At 38.7% G+C, this 6,219-nt stretch overlaps 1 protein-coding gene across 2 annotated transcripts in view; it reads right to left on the minus strand.

The window, feature by feature from the left end:
• Positions 1–661, minus strand: part of GUCY1A1 (guanylate cyclase 1 soluble subunit alpha 1) — a 67,435-nt gene extending 66,774 nt beyond the window's left edge. For both annotated transcript variants that reach the window (XM_004420945.3, XM_087437498.1), the window contains exon 1: positions 107–661. The gene's annotated coding sequence lies outside the window, so the exon portion shown is untranslated. The remainder of the gene's footprint in view (positions 1–106) is intronic.
• Between the last annotated feature and the right edge of the window lie 5,558 nt (positions 662–6,219).

Genomic DNA, 6,219 nt, shown 5'->3' on the forward strand with positions numbered 1-6,219 from the left:
GGTGGGTGGGAGAACGGACCCTGCAGTGGCACCTGTCGGTCCCTGCGCGAGTGCACCCGCTGCACACGCGGCAGCGACGCTCACACTTGGGCTCACTGCTGTCTACCTGCTCAACAGGCTGGGCGGGACGCGACGTGCCTCGCAAACCGGAGTCCCCGCGCTGCTTCGAAACAATCAGTTCTCGTCGTGGTCTCTCTCTGTCTCCGTATCTCTCTCTCTGGTGACCCGCAAAGGATCCCTTGCAGTTCCTCTCCCTACTGCATCCGACTTCTTTCCAGAACCCTCCTCTTCCCTGCACCGAGAGACTGAAAAAGAAAGTAGCGGCTAAAACGCACCATGGTGAAGTCACTCGGGGCCCGGGGCCCGGGGCCCTGGGCTGCTAGCGGGGCTCCGTCTCCCACAGGTGTCGTTCGCCTGGGGCTGCTCCCCCGGCCTCTCTCGGCTTTTTGCCTCGAGTCTAACGCAGCGAAAGTGTAGGGAAACTGCATAGAAACCTGCTTATGGCAAACCAGCACGTTGCTGGGTCCCACCCACTACGCCCAGACTAGAGCAGGGGAACTGAGTCCTGGCCCCTCCATCTGCCCAATTGCCATCCCAGTACTTACAGCGTGGAGGCAGAGATGAGGGCAAGGGGACAAAAGAGGAGAAAGAAAAGAGAGGGAGGGAACTCAAGGAAAATTTGGCCCACTTTAAAAAAAAACATCTTCTCTAGTATGCATTGGTCCGGAAAAATTGTAGTTTTCTGTAGTTAAAAACACCACCATTCCTGCTGGGAAGTTATGTCTGCACTGATGGTTTTCTTATCCTGCTTTTCAGGTTGAAAGCAAATCTACTCCTTTGCAAATGCAATTCTATGGTTGTAGAACATTTACCTCTTCCCAGTAAGGCCCTGATTCTGCTTGGTTCAGTACACTGAATTCTATTTGTTGGGTGTGTGTGCGTGTGTGTATTCCAGCACAGAAAAATAAGTTGTTATTAATGTTTCTGGCTCACCTTTCTGACTTCAAAAAAAAAAATTTCATTATGCTATTTCATTGTGAATTCTTAATTAATCGTGGTTATTACGTGATCCTTCTTCAAACCCAGGTACTCAGATAAATTGTCCATGATTATCTCCAATTCCTATATTTCTCCCCAAACCTACCAAATCTGGTCCCATTTTAGGCTCATGACACTTGCAAATTTGTCCTCCAGCCTTGCCTACTATGTTCTCCTCATGGCAAACATCAATTAGAATAAGCAGAAAAAAGACATTTAAATAAGGGGGGAAAAAGGCATTTAACTAAACTTTACCTTAGTATCAGGCAAAAGTTCAGAGCTTTAAGTTTGCATTTTTTGGTTCTGCCATCTCTGAAACCTTGTTTTTCTCTACTACCAACTTATGATAATCTCTTAGGTCAGTAGGGCTTTTGTCCTCAGAGTACTGAGAATTTAAGACCTAGAAGGAAAATTAGAAAAAAATACTTAGTAATGCATAATTGAAAGAGGATCTCTTACTATTTTTTAAAAAACAAATTTAATGATAAGAAAGCACAGAGGAAGAAGAGCTATCTTCTGATAGGAGAAATACTTCATAATAAAGCAGTGTTAGAGTTAGGCCTTAAAATGTTGCTGATCTTTGGGAAAAGATTGAAATTGAGGAAGTTTTTGTTTTTGTTTTGTTTTTTTCAGGCAGAAGAAAACTTGTGAGCAAAGGCATGGAGGTGGGATGGCATGACACTGATATTCAAGAGACAGAGAGGGATGTCATTTGGTAGAAATGCAAAGTAAATTAAAAAAAAAATTATACAAAGCTAATGTGAAAAGATAAGTTGGGTCCAAATGGCCTCATTTGCCTGTCCTCTAGTTGTCATGCATTGTAGGCTTGGATAAAACTGTTTTGTTATTGTTTTCCTCTACTGGCATTGCTCTTGTCAATATTCCTTTCATCCTGGAACATGACTTACTTAACCCATGCATTTCTGCCTTTACCATCCTTAAATCCTATAGCACACCAAACTCCTTGATAAGAACTGCAGTTAGCCTCAATAATTTATACCAGGGGCTATTCGGTTTTACCAGGGATAAACTCTCAGCTAGAAAGTGTCTTGTATTTGCCTTCTCCCATCCTTTGTTAATATCAGGCATTGGGGTATATGGGGAAATCAACCAATCTAGGGTGCTGGAACCACCAAACAGTGATTGTGAGAGACATTCTCTAATCTGAATGTTTGATACCTGCTGAAAAATACTAAGAGTTCCTTTTTGTTAGGGAAGTAATCTTTCTAGGCTAAGTGCCTAGCGATGAACATGGTTCATAATGGCGACTCTGTAAAGTGACTATTGCATGGATAAATGAATACCTGAATATTTCATCGTCTTCCAGGTCCGTTCTTCTGTCTTATAGATGATGTGTAGGTTAAAATCTACTTGCCTCCACTTTACTGAGAATAATAAAGTTGTCATGACAACTTAAAAATGTTAACAAGGATAAGTATTCAGTTTAAAGCAATCCTCGGTTGTCTTCTTAGAAAAGCTCCAGCAGAAAGGCTCTGACAGGAAATCTCAAGTTTTTCTTCTCAAGATGCTTTGTTTTTCCTGTACCCACAATTGACAACAGTACAAAAGCATTCAAAGGAGATCGGGTGTGTTCAGAGTGGTATGGCCGTAGACAAAAAGCATTCAAATATGTATTCTTTTTACACTTGCAAATGACAATGGCAACCAGAGATGTGTTCTGACTCTGCTACTCAGAGTGTGCTCTGTGTATCAGCAGCATCAGCGTGACCTGTGATCTTGTCTGAAATACAGAACCTCAGACCTCACTCGAAACCTACTGCATCAGAATATTCATTTAACAAAATCCTCGTTGATTCCTATGTATAGTAAAGTTTGGGAAACATTTATCTACAATCAACTCATTAAGTATACTAGACCTGGAAATGGGTTGTATGCATCTGTTTAAACCTAGGAATTTTTAGAACCAGCATCTTTCTTTTTTCTGGGATATTATTGCCTTATCAGTTCAAATAAGGTAATGGAACTAACAATTTCATTTCCACTGGCTTCTTGGTCCAGTTCAAAAACCAAAACCACAAGTTCATAAACAAAAGGGAATTGAGAGAAAGGGAGAGGGGGCAATGCAGCAGGAGGGAAGAAATGAGAGGAACATTGCACACTATTGTATCCTTTTTTTTTTTAAATATGTTGGGGGCACAACTTCACTTTATTTTTTAACAAACAAACCACTGATTGAACTATTTATCAAATCAGGATAACTTGTCAAACACAAGAAAGATAAGATAAACTTCATTATCTTTTTTCCTCTTTATTACTCTTTTTTCCTCTTCTTCTTCTTAAGATTGTTTGCTTTCAATTTGTTTTAAGCACATCTAGTTAGAAAATTTTACACTGGTAACTCATAATTATTGGGACTGTGGTAGCACTCCAAAATGTGTCTTGTGGAATGTGAAGTTTTAATTAGGAAAAGCGACCATATGAGGTTGGAGTCCCTAAATTTCTGGTCCTCGTATAGACATTCATGAAACAGCTTGGATTTTAAGAGATTTTAATGGTGACGGAAATGTTGTTCACTATATTTTGTCAAAACAGATGATGTTTGTTAGTGGTAAATAGAGAGGTAGGCAGAATAATGCCCTCCACCCCCAGCCCAAAGATGTCCTTGTCTCAATCCCAGAAACCTGTGAATATGTTATATGAAATTTCCCCACGGCAAGGGAGAATTAAAGTTGCACATAGAATTAGGATTGCTAATCAACTGACCTTGAGATGGAATGAGTGTCCCAGATTATCCATGCTGGCCCATTGTAATCACAAGGGTCCTTATAAATGAAAGATGGAGGCAAGATAGTCAAGGTCAGAGTCAGAGAGATGCAATGTGAGAAAGACTTGACCAGTAATTGCTGGCTTTGAAGATGGAAAGGGGTTATTACCAAGGAATGTGTGCAGCCTCTAAAAGTTGGATAAGACTAGAAATCCAATTCTCCTTTAGAGCCTCCAGAAAAGAAGCAGCCCTGCTAACACTTTGATTTTAGTCCAGTGAGACTCCTTTCAGACTTCTGACTTCCAGAAATCTAAGATAATACATTTGTACTGTTTTAGGTAACTGGATGTGTGGTTATTTGTTACAGCAGCAATGGGAAACTAATACAGATTTTGGGACTGGGACGTGGGGTGCTGCTGTAACAAATACCTAAAAATGTGAAAGTAACTTTGGAACAGGGAAATGGCGAAGGCTGGAGGAATTTTGTGGAGCATGATTTTTAGAAAGCTTAGGTTGCTTTGAATGCACTGTTAGAAAGAATATGGATGTTAACTTTGCTAGTGAAGAATCTGAAGCTTGCTAGAGAAAAACCTATACCATCTTAGACAATACTTAACATGTCATGAAGGGACTGCTGGTAGAAATATGAATGTTAAAAGTGCTGCACAAGAGGGCACAGATGAAACTGAGAACAGTTATTAGAAACCGGAGGAAAGGATATCCTTATTATATAGTGGCAGAACTTAGCTGAATTGTAGTCTGCCAGTATGCAGAAATTATAAAGAAAATTTCTAAGCAAAGTGTTAAAGGCATGGCCTGGCTTCTCCTTGCTGCTTATTGTAAATTGTGAGAGGAAAGAGAGATTGAAAGAAAAACTATTAAGCAGAAAAAGAACCAGGACTTGGCGATTTAGGAAATCCTCAGCTTATCTAGATTGCGAAAGATGCCATGCCATTCTTTTGTGGGTAAACCTAATGTCCTTGTATTTTGGTGATACTGAGAGATTTTATTGATTCTCATATTGAAAATTCTGCTAAATGTAAGAATATGTAGATACAACAGATCTACATATTCTTAGTTTATGTTCTGAAGTAATAGTTATATTGACTCTCTTAGCTCTGCTATCATTACATAGCACTAGTATTCCATAAATTGTTTGTGCTTCAAGAGGAGACCAAAATGGTGCCCTGTAGACCTCAGTATATTTAATGCTGCTTTAAAACTGCTTCCTCATGGGAATAACTTACAATTTCATTGACTTCAGGAAATTGAAAAGAAAACATAGGGTGGAGACAATAACATAAAAATTCCCAACGATGAATGAGGTAATAGATACTGCAAAACAAAAATCTGAGAAACTTGTTCAAAGGTAACTATGTCTACTCTATCCAGTAAAAGATTTTTTACATGAATAAAACTTGACAAGTTTAAAAAGAACAGTTCAGCCATACAAAGATATGTCTGTAAAAAAGAGTCCATAGCTATGGGCTAAGTTCTTATTCTGACTTAGCTCAAAAACACACTTAGTTTTCAGTATTGCATTTTCTTCTCTAGCTTAGTCCCTACCTCCCATTCTGCTTTTACAAGATTTCTAGGCTTTCCAAAATAATTAGCCATATAAAGACATTCTATTTTCTGAGTTTTTTACTTTATTGATTTTTAAATAGAAAAACTATTGCCAGCTGCCAACAAAGAAGTTGTTTGAGCTATTTATAATAACCCCAAACTGGAAACAACTCAAATGTCCAGCAACAGATGAGTGGATGAGCAAATTATTGTACATTCATATAATGGAATACTACTCAGCAATAGGAAAGAAGGAGCTACTAATACACACAGCAACACAGGTCAACCTCAAAAACATTATACTGAGAAAAACAAACCAGACACAAAACTGTACATACTACATGATTCCATTTACATGAAATTCTAGAAAAGGCAAAACTAATCTGTAATGACAGAGGGCAGATCAATAGTTGCCTGGAGCCAGGGTGGGGAATGGCCAGCAAAGAGGCACAAGGAACTTGTGTGATGGAAAAGTTCCATATTGTGATTGTGGTATGGGTATGAGAGTATACACATTTATCAAAACTCATCAAACTGCACACTTAAAATGGGTGTATTTTATTATATGTAAGTTTATCTCAATAAAGTTGATTTTAAAATAAGAGCTGAAAACAACATCAACAACAACAACAAAAGTTACTAAAAGAATGATGAGTGAATTCTTTTCTGGGGTTCTAACATTCTAGTTGTCCAGATAAAATCATAATAGTTAACATAGGATGTTAAATATGTGCCAGACACAGTTCTAAGCACTATATGCATTAGGTCATTTGTTTCCTCCAGTAATCTTTGAGGTAAGCTTATATTATTGAGGTAAGCTATTATTATATCTGCTTAACATATGAGAAAATTGAGGTATTGGAAGATTAAGTAACTTTCCTGAAATCACA

This window comes from Ceratotherium simum, chromosome 12 (assembly GCF_057802395.1).
Source record: "Ceratotherium simum simum isolate JZ-2026a chromosome 12, ASM5780239v1, whole genome shotgun sequence".
In the NCBI taxonomy this organism is placed as follows: domain Eukaryota; kingdom Metazoa; phylum Chordata; class Mammalia; order Perissodactyla; family Rhinocerotidae; genus Ceratotherium; species Ceratotherium simum.